At 38.2% G+C, this 22445-nt stretch overlaps 1 protein-coding gene across 8 annotated transcripts in view; it reads left to right on the plus strand.

Annotated features, from left to right (window-relative positions):
- dlgap2b (discs, large (Drosophila) homolog-associated protein 2b) overlaps window positions 1–22445 on the plus strand; it is a 179929-nt gene that overhangs the window by 3323 nt on the left and 154161 nt on the right. Inside the window, exon 1 of one of the 8 annotated variants that reach the window (XM_028439210.1) lies at window positions 8369–8813. The exons of the other annotated variants lie outside the window; for them this stretch is intronic. The gene's annotated coding sequence lies outside the window, so the exon portion shown is untranslated. Of the gene's footprint in view, window positions 1–8368; window positions 8814–22445 lie in introns of those variants that run through there. 8 annotated transcript variants of the gene reach the window in all.

Here is a 22445-nt window from a genome sequence, read left to right on the forward strand (position 1 = left end):
GTGTCAATGATTCGGTACCAAAAACTGTCGCAATATTTGACTCACAAATAAATGAGAAAACGACTTTAATGGAAATTGCCTTAAAAAGGAGCTAATCAAATTGCACGAAGCATAATCATAATCTACGCTGAATTACCTTTGAAATGATATATCACACGACTATGTTCCTATAAATTTAGAAATTACCAGAAATAAATGAGAAATCAATTTTCCTTTTTTTTGTCTCTTCGAAAATCGGGCTCCGAGTGTCGATGCGTACACATCCATAGATTATACCTACCAAATTTCAGCCAGATCTATTATTAACAGAATAACAGAGAAGTAGCGGTTTTAACTAGTGTACAACACAACAAGAAGAAGCGAGTATCATCACGTGTTGTTTATTAGGTTTTATTTTAGTTTTGTTTTTTTATTAACACGACAATCACATTAATGAAATATACAAGACTGATTAAAACAACACATAATATTGACAATAAACTACCAAACCAAAAATAGACATTTAAGCGAAAATAAATCAGAGGAAACTCAAAAGGCAAATGATCAATTTATTTGGGAAATTTTAACAGCAGGTTTAGATTGGACAAACTTCATTTTTGAATATCTACTGTACATTTGTGAATAAAAAAATGTTACACAAAATAATGCTTACTTTTATCCTTGATCTTCAAACCAGACTTAATCTGACAAATATATGTTAAGGTTTCATTTATTCAGACAAAATGAACTTGCTGGAATTATTAATCTGACAAAACTCAAGTGGTGGAAAACCAGGACGAGTTGTTTATTAGTTATTCTATCAGTTCGAAATGAGTCTGTTTCCAAAGCTCCAGCAGTTTCTCCTGGGTTATTGTCACTCTTTTGATTTTTTATTTTTATTATTATAATTGCCTCCATGCACAGAGATGTTGATAGGTGTAGCTCCAAAGATCTGAGTGATTCATCACTGATGGTAAAGATGTGTGCCACACATTTCTGTATGTGACCAGCTTATTGTTTGGACTTGAGCAGGTCTTGCCGTGTGTGAAGGATTAGAAAACAGAGGATGAAGTAGTTAATGCCGTCTTTCAGCACTCAGGGAAATGCACAGCAGGGTCAAATACAAGCTGAATCACCCCGAAACTCAGAAACTAGGGCTGGGCGGTATGACCAAAAATATATATATATAATATATATCGCAATATTTTACTAAATTCTAACAGTTTCACGGTTTATGATGGTTATAATCAGGTGTTCACATTTTATGTGTTTATTTTAGTTAAAAAAAAAAAAGCGAGAGGACTTACTGCAGTAGATAGACTTAGGATGGTCTATTTTACTGTCATGATGAGTGAATATTGTAGAATAATTCCACACTAGTGATTTCTAGCTTTAAATGCTACATACTTAGTGGTGTGGTGGTTTCTTATCGTTTTGTTTGCAGCTCCACCAGGAATTACAAATTGCAATCCTTTGCTTTTTTTTTGTGTATTACTGCCAAACTGCTGACATGCTAAGCTAACCGTGCCTCCGTGTCCGTGAGTGTTGTTCTCCTGTAGCAGAGGCATACGCACGCACGCACATGCAGCTTCAGAGCGTTCAATTGTGTCTTTCTTATCTATTTACGCGTATGATTTACACCACAACTAACACCAAAATGCTACTGTTTACCTTCCTATTAAGAAGTGCAACGTTGAAAAGGGTGCGGTCTGAAACGCGGTGCAGCGTAGCGTTCTAAAAGTTGTGTAATCAAATACACCGGTACGGCGGTATATTAAAAATTCATATCATAACGAGGACAGTCTTGCATCTGAGAAGCTGAGGCATCGAGGTACAGTTAGAAAGCAAGCATCAGAATGAAAATCCCTTTTGAGGATGCGTTATTGAGCCTCCTTCCATAACTGGGCTCTAAACTGGGCATAATAATAGCAAAAAGTCTTTGGCTCGTTTGTACAGCATGTGTTAATAAACTACGCATTTAGAGGATGATCTTAATGATTTTTTCAAAAACTCTTTCACTTTTTGAATAAATTAGGACTTTAAAACTATACAAGCCAAAGTCAAGATCATTCAAAAATCTCATGTTTGATTTCAAATTATTAAAGAATGGCATATTTAAATCACTACAAACATTCATTAACTAACCTACGAGACCCCAGATAAGCAGCAGTTTATAACAAACTGTGGAAAATGAATGCATTCATTCATCTGAAAAATATATTTTCTCTGGTCAGTGTTGCAGTTACACTGCATGGCAATTTAGTTGTTAGCACTTTATCTTCATAGCAACAAGGTCCAGGTTCACTGACGTTTCTGTGCAGACTGTGAATGTCAAGTTGACTCATTGTGGGAGTCATGTGAGATCAACCATTCACTCTCACCTGAACTTGTTTGAAGTCTTACTTTATGTATAATTTAGTAGTGGTGTAGGACTCAGGGCCAGTCTTTGTCTCGAGACAACATTTTGAAAGTCTTGGACTGACCAGACCCTGGATTTTCTATCAAGACCAGGGGCCTCATGTACAAAGACTTGCGTGAAAAATGGCAGGAATTAAGCATACTGTATGTCTCAAAACAGAAACAGGCGTACGCTCCTAAAAATTCAGATGTTTGAATCTGTGCGTAGCACTGACTCCACGCACCTATCCTTTGAACATCTGAATCAGCGCGAATGCGAGCGCACATATGTCCACGCTCCCATTTACAAATGTAAATCATATTTAAATGAGATCGGCGCTGGGATTCCCCTCCTCGTAAACAGAAAAAGCTGCTCTCTTATCACCAGTAACACAGGAAAGAAGAGATTTTTTAAAATATTATTAGACCGACAGCAACATGTATGATGGAGGTGATTCAACAGATACTTTAATTATTATAGACACACACAGTTTGCTGAATACTTGACTGAGTGTGTTAAGAAGTGGGAAGCGGATTAAGGAAGTGACGGAAAATGCTATTTACTACTACAACTACTACTACTACTAATAATAATAATAATTGCAAAATATGACGTTCTGATTGCACACATCAGGCTTGATGTTTGTCTCGCTGTTCTTCATCTGAGCATCAAACAGGCTGTGAATGTAACAGGTAAATGGGTGTGTGTGTGTGACAGGCTGCTAAAGATTCAGACGTAAACGTGTCTGTTACTCAGAGGTCAGCTGACCACCTGAATGGAGATCCCAGCGCACAGAGCTCCGACAGGTAATGAACAATGTGGTTGACTCACATTAGACAGATAGGAAATTAAAAAAGCAGTAACTTACAAAAAATGTGTAAATGATACAGGTTAGCAGCAGTTCAGAGGTTCATGTGTTAATGCATTGTATTATTTTGGTAGTGTGCCTCATAAATCCTTAGAATTTAAAGCATCAACTATGTAGAAAAATATGTACACCACGTCAGGACTTGACGTCAAAGACTGCACATTTCCGTGCTCACTCCAGTTTCTGAACATCAGGATTTTGGTGTACCTATTGTATATGAGGCCCCAGCACTGATCTGCTATTCTTAAACTTTTTTAATGTGATGATAAGAAGGAACACTTGGAATTATTCCGGACTAATCAATGTTGTGATTTGACTTCAGTGATTATTCTGCCTCCCTGGAAATATGTTCCTTATTTGTCAGACGCCCGCATTCCTCCACACACCTCATTTCTAGTCAGAAATACCTCTGAACTCCTACTTTAAGGCCTCATTTGCTTGATAAACATGTCAGTTTCAGATATTAAAAAACATTCTAGACTTATCTGGCTTTTAACTACTATTTTTGCATATTGTTCTTTGAAAGAGTAGCAAACACTTTGATTTTGTCTGTCAAATGTATTTCATAGAAAACTAGCATTAGGAAAAGAATGCTTTTGAACTGTTTCACCTTGTTCATGGTTTTTACATTTTTTACGATCTTGGTATTGACCGGATTTCTACTCCCAAGTCTTGGTCTTGTCTTGGTCTTGGTGAATTCTGGTCACAGTCTTGTCTTGGTCTTGGATAGTGTGATCTTGAGTCCAACACTACCATACAGCACGGTTAAATGCACATTTGATTCACTGTTGAAGGACACAGGTGTAATGCACCTATCCTGTAACAATATGAAAGCTTTACTTTAGCAGTCATTGACAGATTCAATCACTTAATTTCTCTTTACGACACTTTGCAGTAAGCTATGTCTCCTTTTTTAACTCCTTCTTAATTTTGAAAAATCACCTAAACGTCTAAAAAGAAACCCTAAGGTATAAGTGTTGTTAGCAGTTACGGACCTTGAAAAACGACTATGTTCGAGGTAATCACACTCTTTGCATTAGAAATAGGCTGAGGTTGCAGTTCCAGTCCAAACATCAGAGATGATCAGAGTTAATCGTCTGTAGGTTCCACTGTGATTTTACAGGCTTTGTCAGCACAAAAAAAGCCAGTGAAGATGTGTATGCAAATACTGGAACATCTCTGTTTGATGTGCGCAACCTAAAGAATTGTTCAGGTTTTATCGGCTTCATCAGCCACCTGCAGATCTTCCCTGAACTGAAGCTTACTCGTCAGCTTTTCAAGGTGAAGACTGAATGTTAATGAGTGTGTGGGCCTCGTCATTTTTAGTAAGATTAAAGCAGACGAGCCAAGCACAAGGAATACTGATGCAGCTTCTGATTTTAGCTGAGGGAGATAGTTACAGTAATAATACCATCACAACCACTAGGTGGGACTATTACCCTTGTTTGATGATCCAAACTGCTACTCCTTCCAGTTTTAGACAAACTAAGATAATCACTTTTGTCTGAGATATTTAACGTTTGTTCAAGTTACCAACTTCTGTATTTCAAAAACAAGTTTTTCTAACACAGCCTGGGAGTGCCATTACATCCATACAGGGGTTGATTGACTCTAAAAGTGGTCAAATGTCAAGTCTGAGTGTAAGTAACTCTGAATGTTTCTGGTTTTAACTGCTGTGTGTCAGCAGACCAAGTCCACCACCAACAATGATAATGAGCGTATCAGCCGGACCTTGGCGCAAAAGAAGAACGTTGGCCATTTCGTTTTTGATGCAATGCTGTTGCTCTTCTGCAGACATGGGCAACTTTTATCACAGTGGTGGCCACAAAGATGTGATTGTCTGATTTATGGTCCCTATTATATATATATATATATATATATATATATATATATATATATATAACCTTATTGTTGTTGTTTTTTTTAGTGTTTTTCTGTTATATTTTATTTTCTTTAGAGCCATTTTGTATATTTTTGATGTTTGGTGTATTTGTTGTCCTCTTATTATTATTTTTTATATGTTTTGTAGTCATTTTGTGTATTTTTGCTGTTTTGTATGTTATCGTTGTCCTATTGTGTATTTTCGCTTTCCTTTTGTGCATTTAAATTGTGTTTGTATTTTTTGTTTTTGCGTATTTTTCTGAATTTTTGTATGTTTTTGTAGTCATTTTGTGTATTTTTGCTGATGTTTTGCGTGTTGTTTTTTTTTGTGCCATTATGTTGGGGGCAGCACAAAATTATGCCGAGGTCCGCCGAGTTCACCAAGGCTATCCGCAAAGCGTTGTGGTCTTGCCATCAATGCAGGTTGTATTCTGGCATGTTGCCCCTTTCCAAGCATGGCTGCAGACCAAGTGCAGCCTTTATTAAAAGCATTATTAAATTTGAGAAAGTGAATTTTTCTGCAGGAATCACATAGTGTACATTGCTCAGATGTTTTAGCTTTGGACTTTTCTTACAAATGTACCAGATCTCAATCTTAAGGTGCATTGGTGGGATGTAGACAAAGTATTTGATTGTTGGTGCAACAGATCAACTGCTTTAGTGGAGTACATGACCGGCACGTCAGGGTGGTTGTTCTCTCCCGTGCAAAAATGTCTCTTGAATTAACATTTATCTATCAGACAATTCAGTAACATATAAAACTCCTTCTTGAACACATCCTGTTATTATTAGTGATCATGCCCCTGTGTCTCTCAACCTGCAGTGTGACTCAAACCATTAGGCAGCAGCTATATGTCAGACACTGGACCTTCGCGTCTTCCCTTGGCTCTTTATTCAAACTTTAGGAATGAAGGAGTGGGATGCACATTTACAGCCTATCAGAGATCTTAATGCGAAAGAGTGAGTCATGCTCGTTACTATTGGCTGCTCGACAAAAGTCAATGTGCGTTCACGTCCTATTGGTAGTGAAGGTGCAATGACCGGCCTTTCGGCAGGAAAAGTCCCCATCGTGGCGTTAGGCACAACGGCTTATAAATCAAGCACATACTCGAGCAGTACGTACACGGAATGGACTCCGTTAAGCAGACGTAACTACAGAGTGATACCTGCTTTCTTGCCGGAGTCTCTAAAATATCAGAAAATCCAAAAACGAAGAGAAAAAGTTGCTAGGTTTGTCGATAGTCGCTTTTGAGAAAAAAGTCCGTAAGAGTTGGAAAGTCGCCAGATTTAGCGAGAAAGTCACTGCAAATTGCTCCACAGTTGTGCACGTCAGTCCTTCTATTTAACAAAAACTTTGTGTAATGGTGCGTTCACACTGAATGTCTTCTGCGGCACCGGACGCTTCTGGGGCACTGACGGCCTGACGTCATCGTCAACAAAGACTCTGATTGGCTTTCGTCATGCGAAACGGTCGCAGAAGTTCAATATTTTCAACTCTTGCGAATGTGCGGATATGCGTAAAATCAGGAGCACGCTCGCACGGCCAACGCACTTGATGTGCTGAGTGGACCGCACTGCCGCACAGGAAAAATTTCGCACCTGGGACGTATCTATCCATTGACTTTGTATGCAGTCTGGACGCACGGACATTTTGTGACACATCCGGTGTGAACGCAGCATAATCCTGCAGGACAAAACCATCAATACCCTCCTCCCACAGATACAATTAGTTACTAAATAAATTAAACTTTGATCAATTGCCGAATAAAATCACAAGAGATGTGCAGAGTTGGAAAGATTCACTCAATTGCTGAATTGCTTCTGTCAAAATGAAAATCTTAGCCAAAATCTGTTCTCCATGATACCACTAAAAGCACCAACAAAAAGTTCCAAAAATTAGTATCTGAAATTATAGAATTCTACTCTAGGTATAGAAAACCATCTCTTTAGGAAAATATATCAAAAGTTTTTGGTGGCCGCCTGTGTGGCTGGGCCGTGGGTCCGGGGTAACGCGATGACATCCAAACGGGGCTCTTATATGCACATCTGTGGTTGGCACACGGCCATGTCTTGGGCTTCCGGTTTACGTTGTGCCGTAACTTACAAATATTTGCTTATAAGGAATAGCTCTGTCACAAATGTAAGCACACACTGTTCACTCTTATCTTCATAGTGTCTGAGCATTTTTTTAGGATGTTTTCCCCCCAGATATTCTCTCTACATATTTCATTCCTCTACACAATACTAGCATCACGTTTTTTCCCTAAACCCTTTGCCCTCATATATCCTCCCTCACTCAGATTCCTTTTTATACCTTTCCCCCTTCTAAAGTCTAATTTATCCTTCTTTAGGTAGGGCTGGTGACGGTTACATTTAGGCAATATGATAAATGTATTATTTTATATTTTTGGGAGAATTTAAATGCACAGTTGTTGCAAAAATATTGTCCTACATGTACTGTTAACTTATATCAATATATGTGGAGAAAGAAAAGTTCTGCTATTAACGTGGTTTCAACCTGAGAGCTCCTCCTAATGGATTTTGTATCAGATCCCTTACATTATATTTCTTGGCTTTTCTGTGTCTGTCCATTCTCAGGGGCACCTTATAGTTCACACACTGGAGGTGCTTAAAAGTTCTCAGAGAAGGAAGTTTCAGCTTCTTGCTCTTCTATTCTGCTCACATCATCAGATGCTTACGTGTCCTTTTCATCCACTTCACTGGTGCTTCTCTTGGGCAGTGTATCTGCTCTTCAGAATACCAATGAGTCTGAAATTACAGGCTTAACAATCAATATGCGCATTTTACAAACCTGTGTTTATTCATCTCCCAGATGAATAAACACAGACACTGAACCTTTTTGGAGCCCTGCTGTGCTTTACAGCAGAGGAAAGGCTTCTAATGTAAAGGAAAATGAACATGGCCACGACATGACTCCCTCCTTTTTTATGAAATGTGTGAGGTCATCACCGAAAGAGCGGGAGGTTGGATGAGGTTGTACCCATCTTGGCACTTTAACACCAGGAGTAACAGATGTTTGACCACATGCACCAGTCATTACAAGGAGAGCTGGATATCATGGGAACCGGTTTGTGAATTTTAAAGCTCCCACTGTGAGGAGGGACGGCTTAAGGATGGAGCTTGATGACAGAAACCCAAAGGGGAAGGGGGCAGCATGAGTGTGCATGCTGATGGGGGGTGTGCGGAGCCACAGAGCTGCAGAATCCTGAATCCAGCGGATGGAGAGACTCCGTGTCCTTGTTTTATGGTGATCTGTGGGAGCAACATGCAGCTCGCACTGCTGCCTCGCACTGCTGCAGTGGAGGAGTAAATGCGGAGCCCGACACTGCTCCAGGTGATCCTCAGCAGCCCAGCCCGGCAGACTGCTCCCTCCTCAGCCTTCCCTCTCCTCCTTCTCCTCCTCCTCCTCTTCCTCCTTCTCCTCCTCCTCCTCTTCCTCCTCCTCCACCTCCTCCTCATCATCCTCCTCCTCTTATGCCAGTTCTTCAATCCTCTCACGGCTTTGAAGAAAATAGGGAACGGTGGAGCCGGAGAAGACATACTGCTTTCCTCCTCCATCCTCAGATGTGACACACCTCTGCATGAACGTCCGACGCTTCCCTGTCATCGTGTGAAGACGTGCTGCATATGTGCTCCAATGTCTCCGCAACATAGACTCGCTGAAAGGTGAGAACACTCTGATTTATCCACAGACACATTCAGAATCCTTGAGCTTGTGTGTATTTAACAGGTAGATGAGAAGTTGTCACGGTGATGGCTACAGCCTTCAGTTTTTAGCAAAAAGAACCTCTTTCCTTTCCTATGACAATCCCGGCAATCCGTACAGGTGTGTGTGTGTGTGTGTGTGTGTGTGTGTGTGTGTGTGTGTGTGTGTGTGTGTGTGTGTGTGTGTGTGTGTGTGTGTGTGTGTGTGTGTGTGTGTGTGTGTGTGTGTGTGTGTGTGTGTGTGTGTGTTAACATGCATGTGTGTGTGACAGCATCCAGCAGGGAGGGAGGGATCATTCTTCGACCGGGTTTCTCAATGGGCAACAAGGGGATTTTCATTTTGACAGCCTTGTCAAGCAGCTTCACATCGATCCTGCTGTGGCCACAGACGTTGAAATAATCAGTGTGTTTTAGATGAATGAAAGATGTCCTTTTTAAGATACATACAGTAAATTATTACGTAATCAGTAGAGCTATGGTGGGCAAATAATGACTTGTCTTGCTGTGCGTTGTATTTTCTGTGCATCTTCACATTTTGTCAGAGTTAGGGATTTCAGATGATGTGAGGAGAGAAAAAGGGGGTTGGAATAATGCTACGATGTGGACGGGGGCTGGAGAGTGAGGAGGGATTGTATAGGTACATGAGAACTTACTACGAGGGAAACCTGCTCGCGCAAAGCAGAAGAGTCCAACCCTTTTCTCAGCTGACCTGCTTTGGGTTCATTTCTCTCACTGATGAATTGGTACTGCAGTAAAAGCCTCCATCCTGTAGGACTTGGATCCCTCCTGGAAGTGGATGCGTGGATTGTTGCGATCCCCCACAAAACAAAACCATTTTTTAAGCATGTGGGGACGAAACATGTGTTGCATGAAGTGTGTACACCGACTGCTTTACAGAGCCACCTGTATGCGCGCAGGCCAGGCTGGTGTTGGTCGTTTATCATGTGTGGCATTGGGATGCAGTGCAGATCTGTGGAGCAGAGAAGCTTCTTCTCTCAGCTCCCAGGTGGCTTCTCTCTGCTTTGATTCTCCAGCTGATACACGGGCATCCCAAAATGCTTCATTTATCTGGATCAGAGTAAACCGCTCCAGCAGCAGCTCCCACAGGACACATTTTAAATTGCACATAAGGATATAAGCTGCACTTGACAGCAAACATCATCCTGCAATCATCATTAAAGTAATAGTCAACAGTTGAACGTACATGGACATACAGTAACAGTATGTGTTGTTGAGTGTTGGATTGATGTAGGGAAATTGTGCATTAGCTTAGCTTAGAGTAAAGCTGAAGGAATGGTGAGTATTTCTCACCCTTGACCAGTAATTTTTACTGGTTGTTGCCTGGCAACTGGTCGCAGCCAAAAAATAGAAAGCGGTCAATTGAACACCTCGGTGAGCTTTAGAGAGCTAGTAGGCGGATTTTGTTACCTTTAGACAGAGCGAGGCTAGCTGCTTCCCTGCTTCTTATCTATATTCATCAGGCGGAAATTCTCTCAGGCTGTTCTCACACAAGTTGCTAGTTTTCTTTTTTTTAATTTTTTTTAAATCATTGTTGAATTCAATAGGTTTGCAAACTTTTGGATGTCAAGGGTTATTTAAAGTCAAGACAACATAAACATCATAAGGCTTACTCATAGTCTCTATACTTTTCACTAAGTAGGTACTTCAGAGTGGTTCCAGAGATATGATTAAAACATCCTCAATAAATAAACATGTTATTGCTATAGTGGCTTGTTATGTAATTCTGCAGTTTAATGATGATGAATTTTAAAACGTTAATCTACGTCGATACCAAGGTGGTGTCATGGTAGGAGCCTGTGATCAACCATGGGGGAACTGGGACCTTTTATGTGGTGTGTTTTACAACCCAACCAATATGGGATTTTGGGGGCCGATTCCGACAACGGTGGCTAAAAACAAAGACAATGTATAGGCCAATATATGAAATGTGAACATTGATACACTTCTTATAATACTAAATTATGATGAAAGTAGGGCTGGGCGATATGGCCTTTTATAAATACCGCGATATTTTTAGGCCATGTCACGATACACGATATATATCTCGATATTTTGCATTACCCTTGAATTAACACTTTGATGCACAAAATCACACCAGTATGATGATTCTATATGTCTACATTAAAACATTCTTGATCATACTGCATTAATATATGCCAATTTTAAACTTTCATGCAAAAAAGGGGATATCACAACTAAGTCAAAGTTGACATAACTGTATTTATTAAACAGTGAGTGGCTCAAACATAAAATTGTCAACAGAAAGTGCACGTTCTGTGCAAAATTGTCACAGAGACATTTCAAAACAAGACATTAGTGCAGGATGCATTTCAAAACACAAAATTAAAGTGCACTTTTTGTACATAATGCCACTACAATATTTTAAAACAAATAGTGCCCTTTTGTGCATGTTGTCATTAAGATGACATTTCAAAAAAAAAAAAAAAAAAAAAGTCCGCGAGTTTAACGGTATGGTCATTTTCAACACCGCACAGACTACAAGCTGCGATATATCGAGTATATTCGATATATCGCCCAGCCCTAGATGAAAGACAAGTAGAACTTTAATCAGTGACACTGTCCACATAAAGACAGTAAAGCCCCTGATTAATAAGAAAAGGCAAACTTTAAACACACTGATAAATAAGAAAAGGCAAAGTGGACACACCTGAGCAGAGCCACAAAATGCCCTCGCGGCAAAAAAGTGAATACGTTTATGATTTATCGTCAAAAACATTCTCACCGGTAAGAATATGTCATTCCATCATACAAACGATAAATTCCCATGTTGGAAATTACCGAGGGCCACGGGCCGTTTGTCCCTCAATTTAGCCAAGAATGCCACAAAAAAACATGTTCCACGGGCCAAAACTGCTGTTTGTTGTCTCTGGAGTAGAACGCTGTTTACGGAAGCTCTGCACGATGTACACCGCCACCGCCCCCCGCACACACCGCCGTCTGTATGTGTGAGGTGCTCGTCTCAGCTACCTGAAGCTGCAGTACATCATGGACCACTACTTGTTTCAAACCAGACAATCATCCAACAAAGTGAACCAATCCAAGTTCCTCTGTCAGATTCACCCAAAGTTCCACAAACACAGGGACAGAGATGAACCTGTAGCAACGATTATGAACTGGAAATTCAACTAAAGCGAACTATGCTAAGCTAGCCCATCGACGCACAGACTGGGCTAAGAGCTAATGCTAACCACTCCATATAAGGAATAGTAAAAAGAACACGTCTTTCTGTCGTAAAGCCACAGAGATTCACTAATTTGTTTGAATGTAAATAAAGGTATGAAATAAATGTTAGCATAAATACTAATGTCACTATTCATTCGTCCCAACTTGTGAAACGCAATTTTTTTAATTATATTTCACGTGTTCACAGACAAAGCTGGTCCCATTAGACTAATGTAACTATTGAGATTATTACACTTAAATATACTGAATGATTAAATCATCAGCTTGATCTGGTTTAATTATAGGAAATCAGAGATATTTATTTATCAATCATTACTTTATGTAACTCATTATCAAATATGAAATAAACAATATTCATCAGCAGCAAAAACTATTGGAGTTATTTGTGCTTTTCATGTGCTTTTTTTATAATTTTATTTCAAGTGAGGAAATAAATTGATTACATGCAATAACAATAATAGTAATCCACATGCACAAATATATTCCATAAAATATCAGCTTATGAACTCTGAGTCAGCAGCTATTGTAGCCTTTTTAAATGTCTAATGTTGATGTATTCACATTTATTTGTTTGTAAGGAACCTGTTTATACTAGGTTGTGAATTATCGTGATTTTTATCGTTATAGTGAAAAATGCCAGAAATTATCGGGATAATTTTTTTTTTTTTTGTCAATATTGCCCATCGCTAATACCTCGGCTACATATTGGCAATATTGATTAATCAGTAGTATATTATAATCAGCCTGATTAATCGGTCAGGCTCGAGTGTGTTGGAATGTTCTCTGTGTTTCTGCACTGTTCTTCTAGCAGGAATCCAGTTTCACAAACTTTACACCAACGTTCGGTTTGTTGTAGTCTCCAAAGTGCCTCTAGGAGTGAATGTGTGTAAATGATGGTCTGTCTCTTTGTGTTTGTATGTGCTGAACTTTGCTCTTCCCTTCCTCGTATGGAAAGTTTGTGCTAGCTTGCATCAAGGGTGCACTTTTGCCTCATAACCCCTGTATAGCACATTTATTTATTCTTTTTATTGAAGTAGGGACAGTACATATCAATGAACATTCAAAAAAATGTCAATACGTCAGATTATAGCCATAGGCTGATTTCCATCTGTTGTCCAATTTGACCCTTCATAGCATCCAATTGGCCATCCATGATCAGCAGTAATTTAGATTTATAAATGATCAATTAGTGTAGAATATTGTTAGAAATGCACACTTATCCCCATTGGAGTAAAAAAAGCTCCTGTAATAGTGTTAAGATTGATTGTACAGAATAAAACAAGGACTATTTAAGAAAGAATACATGTATTTAACTTGTAGATTTTTTTTGTCACCGTGCTAAAGTTTCCAGTTAAAAGGAAATACATGGACTTTTAAATTGTAAACGATTGCCAAGCAGTTTAATTATTAAACAATGCCCCATTTACTAGGCTCAGTATTCCTGTGAGAATCATACATTTTAACTTTAAGATGAACAAAATGGTCAGAAGCTGTTCTCCAGTCTGTGCGAGGGTTGAAACATCCTTCCTGTAAAATATCCTCAATGGCTGTTATTTTGTGCAGCTGGTTAGAATTTCCTTCCTCACTCGTGATTTGGGTTTTTATCCCTTTCTTCCGGTTTATTCTGGTCTGAGGTGTATTTGGTTTCCTTGAAGGCTCAGGAGCCTTTGGGGTTTATTCACATATTTCCAGTGACGTTCAGGTAAAGGGATGGACTTTCAGGGCTGATTGAAGAACTTCACTTTGCTTTGGTGGAATCATTTCAGGGTAAATGTTGATTATTGAGTGTCTGTTATCTTGACTGAGTACAGGTCTTCTGCTGAGTGAGGGGAATGATTTCAACATTTTCTGGTTTAATCTTTACTATGCAATGAGAAAATATTGTCAATACTTACGGCTTTTCTTTCAGTCCTTTATATAGGACTTTATCTGCCCCTCTTCTAAGGAGTGAACCCTGAACAAAGCCAACTGGCACAGTGCCTGGAGGTTTGCCCAGGAGCTGCTGGAGGGATTACATCCCTTCACTGGATGGCATTTCAGCAAACAGAGATATCTTTCCCTCACTTATATTTCTGCTGCAACAGCAAATACTAGGAGTACGAGTACTGGGGTTAACAGTTACACAGACCCACTGAGGAAATTAAATAGAATGGAATGACTTTTGTGATTAGGCCACGTGTTTGAACCCTTGTTTGAACAGCTGTTAAGTTCAAACACGGTTGTTCTTTGGCTTATTAGCTTAGCGGACTGTTAACTTTTTTTTTTTATTTTGAACAAAAGTGCACAGTATAGATCAGTGTTTCTCAAATGAAGGGGCGGGGGGTTAAATTAGTAAACAAAAACGTAAAAAATATGGGATTTTATGTTTTTCTTTAATTAAAAAAGATAATAATGTTGATAGAAATGATCTTGATTAGAACATGAACTGAAAGTACAAAGGTAAGTTTTGTTCTGACACCAGGAAGGTGATAACTATAGAAATAAATGTATTCAGGTGGCACTAAATATTATTTCATTTCACTTATTTGCAAAGTTAGATTCTTCAATATGTGTGTTGTCACTAGGGGTGTGTATCGCCTGGCATCTAGCAATACGAATCCTACCCTGATACATAGGTCATGCTACGATGCGATATATCCTGATATTAAAGTATAAGGCCATTATTGTTTTTTTTTTTTTTTTAATATATATATGACTTAAGAAACAACTAATCTGTAAATTTGTACACCTTCATGAGAACATTATGTATGAAATATTTTACACTCAAAACATTGTCCTCAACATGCCGTGTGCCAACAACTTCAAATAAAAAAATAACATACAATCTGCCTGTGGCTTTTAAACCAACTTTGACTTTAGTGCAACTTAACTGAGGTACCGTATATGCGTAGAACAATAAATAAATGCAGAAAGTTTGCACTTTCTTTTTAGATTTTTTGGAAGAAACACAAGCTGGTCAACATGCCCAGGTTTCAGTGCACTTCTTTGTGCAGTTACAATGTCTCCTGCTGTGGAAAAGACTCGTTCTGTGGAGACACTTGTGCCTGGGATGCAGAGGAATTGACGGGCTACAGAGGAAATATGAGGACAGGCTCCCTCATGTTCCCTCCACCAAGTGAGAGGATCACCATTCAGGGGCAAAGGGGACTCCATCCTGAACATCTTCACCTCATCTTCAGCATTGTTTTTTTTGGCGGGCTGGGCCGTGTGCTGCCAGCTAGTCAGTGGATGCATTTTCAATCGATACGAGTATCACATAATATTGTGATATATCGCCAAATCGATTTTTTTCAACACTCAGTTATCACTCATTAATTCCATTATTACGCTCTATAGTTGTAGTCGGGCAAAGGGGGTACTTGGATTTAGAAATAAGAGAATGGGGTACTTGAGCCAAAGAAGTTTGAGTACCACTGCTATAGATAACAGCAGGGTATGGGTCAATTCCATTTTTCAGTTACAATTGCGTTTTCAATTTTTCATGTTCAGTTACGATTACAGTGACCAGCATTTTTTTTCCAATTACAATTTAATTACAATTATTTTGTATCCTCAGAAAGTCAATTACAATTACGTTCTCTATCACTAAAGTTCAATTACAATTAATCACAATTACTGAGGCTGAAATAAATAACCTAAAAATAGTTAACCTTAGCATCTCTTATGATAATGGGTCCTAAATCAGCTTTAAAATACACTAAAAACAAATATATATCATCTAATTTCTTTCCTATCTATTGGTTACCTTGTTAGGCTTCCTAATTAATGAAAATATAGGTTTTAATATTTATGGCGTGGGCATCTGAGCCTTTTTGTGTCACTATACCCCTAGATTTATATTTTTTTTAATGGTAAAATGTGGGAAAGCTTATTTTTAATAGAATTTTCATGTCAATTACAATTATCTGAACTCAGTTACAATTTCATTACGATTACGACAGCAACAGATTTTTAAAATTACGATCAGTTACGCAATGACAATTATAATTGACCCTAATCCTGTCTAACAGGCGCTTAAATGTCATGTACAACAAATAATAGATGAATTTATAGGATAGCATTTTAAAATCCATACCACACGTTTTATCTATACAAAGAAACAATATAAAGAAACAAACCAAACACACAAATAAAATAAAATACATAATACATACATAAAGGCTTTTAATAGGAGATAATTCAATGGTACAGTAGAAAAACTATTTAAAAGGGGCTATGGTTTTTCTGTCAATGTAAATTATTCAAGTTTTTTGCTTTATTATTATTATTTTCAGCTCTTTTAGGGATTTGAAATATTGTATAAATGAATTGTGAAAGGCAGTGTGTATAATGATATTGTTAACAAGGAGGTCATGATGTGAATTATGCATTATGAAATCAAAGATGACATTCTTTTCTGAAAATTCATTTAGTTGAGGGATTTTAGTAGAGGGCCAGTCATCCATTATAGACCATAGACCTTGTAAAAATGTACAATGTAAAAATAGATTTTTGAGTGGTTTCTTCCTCACAACAAAATAAATAATTGCTTGTCTCAAAATCAAATTTTGCTTCAACAGAGCACATCTAAATGGGTAGATTCCATTCAAAATCTTAAAATGGATTTCTTTTAATTTAGCGGGAATGGGAGATTTTAAGTAATAGGTTTGTAATTTGTTAATATAAGTTTGCACACTTTTTTTTTTTTTAAGAACATATTTTTTCAGCGTTTGTAAGCCTAAATCAGGGGTCTTAAATAAAAAACTAAACAAAAACAAAGCTAGTGACCTCACAATAAGTAGGAAACCCTGGAAATATGAGGTAAATCAGACTGGATCAAAACAGTTGTGCTGTGAGAATGCTTTGGTTTTACTCTACTTGGATTATTAATAATATGTAAAAAAAACAATGAAAAAAATTGTCTTTTAAAGATTTGACCTGTGTTTTTTTAACTTTAGAAATGTCAATTTAAGGTTTCTTTAAAGCTGTTATTCAGAGTTTCTGAGAAAGGTCTCGATGTCCCGCCCTAAACAGCCTCACTTCCTCCCACTGCCTCTCCCAATCTACCAGAAGCCACGCCTCTACTTTTTTGCACGCGCATCGCGTATCATAACAAGGTGGCATTGATATAGGTCTATGGGTCAGGTAAGAGCCAAAATCATATTCACCTGTTTGCTGTTGTGACTTGCGGCCTTGTTTCCTTGCACAGTTCTGCATTCACTTTGATTGACAGTCTCACTGGCTGGGTGCACTCTGTGTGTTGTCATTTGAATAGGGGTCTACAGCAGTGGTTCTCAACCATGGGTACTTGAACACATGGCAGGGGGTACTTGGAAACATGAATGAATCTATTTCCAACATGCTGAGTCATTTTTAAGCCTATTTCAGACACTGTAAATGCTCATCCAAGATCTTTTCCACCCGTTGACAATAAACAACATTAATGGAATAAACAATATTGTGGCCTTAATATCCTACTAAATTGTTACTAACATGCACATTACTAAAAATTTAGGTAAATAGATTCTCTGATATACAATAATTACAATGCACAAAATTGATATTTAGTGTGCGTTAAACGTACAGGTTGACATTTTCAAGCTGTAAGAGATTTCAGAGGCCAACATGTTAACAACATGTAAATAAAATAAGAAAGATGACTAAATTGGAGTGACGAAGGGGTTTTCCTAGTCTGAAGAGAGGCCTCGGGGGGGTACATGAGACAGAAAAGGTTGGGAATCAGGGGTCTATCTGACGAAGGAGGGACTTATGTACATTAACGTATATGAATGACCACCGGCAGTAGACGATAGTAAAAGACTAGTTAGGTATTTTATTGTATTTCAAAAGAATCATACATAAACATAGATTTCTCAGAAACTCCGGATATCAGCTTTAAAGAGTTATGCCACATTTTAGTACTCATATCTAGAGTCTAAAGATGATGTGTTCATACAAGCATCTCCTGTTTCTTTCACGTGTTCCAGCCTTACTCTGGTCACCTGAACATTTGCCTACAGCTGTTGGTGCTAATTTATTTGTCCGCTGTCTTGTTTATTTTTACAGCGTGTGTTTTTGTTTTCAACCCAAGCTTCAGTGCATCTGGTTGTTATTAGCATTATCTGTGTTGTTTTTCAGCAAAAATGTGGAGGTCAGGAAGGAAAAATTAGCCACTTATTAACACCCGGCTGATTCATTTTTGGAGCAACAGTGAATTCTGTTAGATTTAAAGTGACAGTTTTTATTCAGCTTTTTTTTTCCAGCTGCTGGGCCGTCATTATACCTGTGGCACGTTTGTATTGCACCATTAAAACACATCGAGGTCACATCAGGGCAGCGGGTCAGGCGCTTATTGTTGAGCTTGATGTGTATTTGACTCATTTGGCGCGTGTGAAGTGACAGACTTTCACCTGAAATAAATCATCATGTCAAAGTTAGTGTGGCAGTGACAGGCAGAGGAGATGATGACAGGCGCCGGAGGGAGTGACACTATCACGATGTCACAATTAGCTCATCTGCACAATTAGCCGCAACTTAACCGTTTAAACTGTAACAACTTCACCTCTCTTCCTTGACTTGCACATTTCTTAGCTTTTTTCTTCTTTTTTTTTTTCTTTTTTCGTGTCAGCGTTTTCAATAGCAAAAAGATGACACTCATTTTACTCTTTAGTTCATTGACTTGCAGATCACAGCAGAGAAAGCACTTAAATTGTTTAGACTGCAGGTGTACGTGAGGTTGGAGAATGGTGATAGTTCAGTATGTGCTTCATCAAAAATCTAACAGTTGACTCCAATCATAAGGTTCAGGGTTTTTGGCCTGTTTGATTGTTACTGAACCACAATTAGCTCGAAATAGTCGGCTTGCACTGCAGCTCTCGTCACAGTCATTCATCCCCACCGCTGTACATTAAAACAGTCTATGGCAGTGGTTCCCTAACTTTTCACAGTCCTGTACCCCTTCAGACAATTAACCTGAAGTCATGTAGCCGCTACTCCTGCAAACTTAAAACTTAATAATGTAATGTTGTAAACATTGTAGCCCTACAGTGAATTTGACATATCCTGTTGAGGAATAACATATAATAATAATAATAATAATAATAATAATAATAATAATAATAAAATAGAATATTTGCATTTCAAGTGAGGATGCAAATGCTGGCCCACATCACACTGCATTAGCTTATCATCGGCATTAGTTAGCATTAGCATTATCTAGCATTAGTCTAGCAATAACTTAGCAATAGCATTAACCTAGCATCATCATTAACATTAGCATAGCAATTGCATTAACCTAGCATTAGCAGAGCATTATTATTGACCGAGTATTGGCTTTAACCTAGCATTATCATTAGTCTAGCATCATTATTGACCAAGTATTAGCTTTAACCTAGCATCATCCTTAGCCTAGAAATAGCATTAACCTTGCATTAGCTTAGCAATGACAATAACCTAGCATTAGCATCCATCTGACATTAACTTTAACCCAGCGTTAGCATTAACTTAACATTAGCATTAGCATAGCATTGTTATTGACCTAGTATTAGCTTTAACCTAGCATTATCATTAGCTTAGTAATGGCATTATTTTAGCATTAGCAATAACCTAGCATTAGCCTTCACCTAACATGAACTTTAACCCAGCATTAGCCTAGCATTAACATTAACATTAACTGCTCTATTTATATTATAGTTTCCAATGTTGTCAGTGTTTTTAATTTTTATTCACGTACCCCCTATGACCCCTTTGGGAACCTAAGGTCTAGGGCATTGTACTACATGTAAATATACAGTATCTCCTTACCCCTGCCTGTAAAAAGGTATATATCTGTATCCTTTCATTTTTTTTCTATTATTTTTTTCTATTTACATTTTTCTATTTCTATTGATATGTAGCTTCTGTAATTGTATCGCGTATTTAACTTCATTGCACTATTTTTTGGGTGTCTTTCTAGATTTTTCTGTGTGTTGCCTTCTGTTGTCTTTTTTTACTGCACTTTATCTGATATGAGCTGCCATGACAGTAAATTTCTCCACTGCGTGATCAATAAATCTATCTGTCTGTCTGTCTGTCTATCTGTTTATGTTAGTTTGTGTGTATGAATGGTGCGTAGATGCACATTTTTAGAAGCATTATGTAAGTGATGCTTCCTAATAATTATTAATAATGACAAGAATTCCTGTTTATATCATGTATTTTCATTCTTCCTTGTTCAGGACCATGTGCTGGTGGACTGCAGGGTACACCCTCAACAGGTCACCATCACTGTACAAAAAAGAAAAACCAACACCGATTCACTCTATATTTGATTTAAAGTTTTAAAATAGCCTAATATCAAAGCTCCGTTTATCAGGCCAAACATTCAACATTAAATATAATATGCGGTAAGTAAATTAAACTATCACTTATGAATAAAAGGGATGCTTTTTGCACATTTTTTTCCAAATTTTCCAATATTTCATTGTGTTCTCATAATTAACACCTTTTACTAATTTGGGGAACTACTGCACTGTGTGATCTACAGTCTCTCATCTGTTATTTTTTTTATTTGTTTTAACAATTGTACACAGCTGTTTTTTCTTTACCTACAGGTCTGCTTTACTTGTTGTATTTCTGCTTCTATTAGGTCTCCATTCTCCAGCCACTGCAGTGACATAATCCCCCCTCAGGGATCATTAAACTTTAATCTCAGCTCTTCTATCATGACGCTGCCCATGGCACCTGATGCTAAGTCCAGTGGTTGAAATGAAAAGAAGCGTTTTGAAAAGAGCTAAAATCCTAGTCCTGGGTTTTAATCCCTGTGAGTGGTGCTTGATACGATACCATGTTAGGAAGCGAGTGGAGCTGTGTGGGTGTACGAGTGAGCAGCAGAGTGAATGAGAGGAGTGAGCAGGATATTAGCAGCAAAGAGCAAGACTGATCCCATGTATTGTTTTGTGTGGAGGACGTGGTCCGTGTTGTAATAGTGCTTTCATATTTCCACAGTAAAAAACGAAGAATGTTGGCCTGGTGACAAGTCAGAAAAGGCCAGATTGTGCTCTATTTCCTGTCCAAACTTTGAGGCTCTTAAGGGTTAGTAAAATTTAAAGCCAAATATTTGTTGCACAAATGAATTTGTTAAACTAGATACTGAATAATTGACTCGGCAAACTCGGAATAGAAAAATATGTGTGTGTTGTGGCATTCTTCTGTAACCCTTGAATAATACAAATCTGTTTTCACTGGAGGACACACACTAGTGCTGCTCAATTAATCGAAATTCGATTACGATTCCGATTATTACACCCAACGATTACAAAAATAACATAATCGAGAAAAAACTATTATTAACTCATTGACTGCCAAAGACGTCTAAAGATGTCAATTGTGTTTTTCGGCTGGGGTTGCTAGGAGACAGTGTGAGGAAGCGCTCCTGTGAATATCTAACTTGTACAATGATGTAGTGACCAACTGGTGACATGTAGGTGGCAGCAGCACCTTTGGATGAGAGGTCACCCGTGATGGGCAGAGCTCAGAGGAAGAGGAAAAGACTTTACAAGACAGAAAATGGTGCTACGAGAGTTGATTCTGAAGTTCCCAGCAGCACATAGCAGCTCAGTGGACTATTGAGAGTGTCGTGATGGTGAGATAAAACCATCAAAAAACGGGGCAAGTGCTGACACTCGGCATGTCCGGGAGAAGGAGGAAGTTGCGTGTGGGAAGAATGAAGGGGGGGGAGACTTGGAGGAAGACCAAAATAGAGTAAAAAAACCATTCAGTTCTGACCCAGATAACTAAGTAATAATAATGTTGCCATCAAAAGCTCGGTCTCACTGTTGTTTTTGTAATTTTATAGTAGGAAACCAATGTTGAGGTTTCACTAAAGCAAAAAAAAAAATAGCTTCAAAGTCACTGACAGGTTTTTTCAGGAAAAAGCCTTTTTTCTCAGCTTTTTGTCACAAACTGGCGATTTGTGTGAAAATTGGCTCTGTTTAACTGCTGATTATAGAAGAATGAAACAAGCTAGAAACAAAACAAAAATTTCTGATGAAAGTAGAGTCTTATCTTTCAGAATCTGAAAAATAATAATAAATAAATAATATATATATATATACCCACTAATTCTGTTATCTACAAATAATGAAGCTTGGCACACGTTATTAATACTAACTTTGAGTTGTTTAATCTACGCACATGCAAACTCCTCCCCTCTGCCCCGCCCCTCTCAAAGCTAAAGCTAGCATGAGGAAAGTTGTAGCTAGTGGTCTTGAAACATGGCAAGAGAAACGCAGCAAAAACACTTTGTAAACAAGTGGCAAGTCAAATTCTATTATATGGGAACACTTTGGGTTTGATGATGAAGACCTAAAGCAAAGACACATCACGTGCAAGAAGTGTTTTATTTTGTGC

Source organism: Gouania willdenowi, chromosome 24 (assembly GCF_900634775.1).
Source record: "Gouania willdenowi chromosome 24, fGouWil2.1, whole genome shotgun sequence".
Lineage (NCBI taxonomy): Eukaryota > Metazoa > Chordata > Actinopteri > Blenniiformes > Gobiesocidae > Gouania > Gouania willdenowi.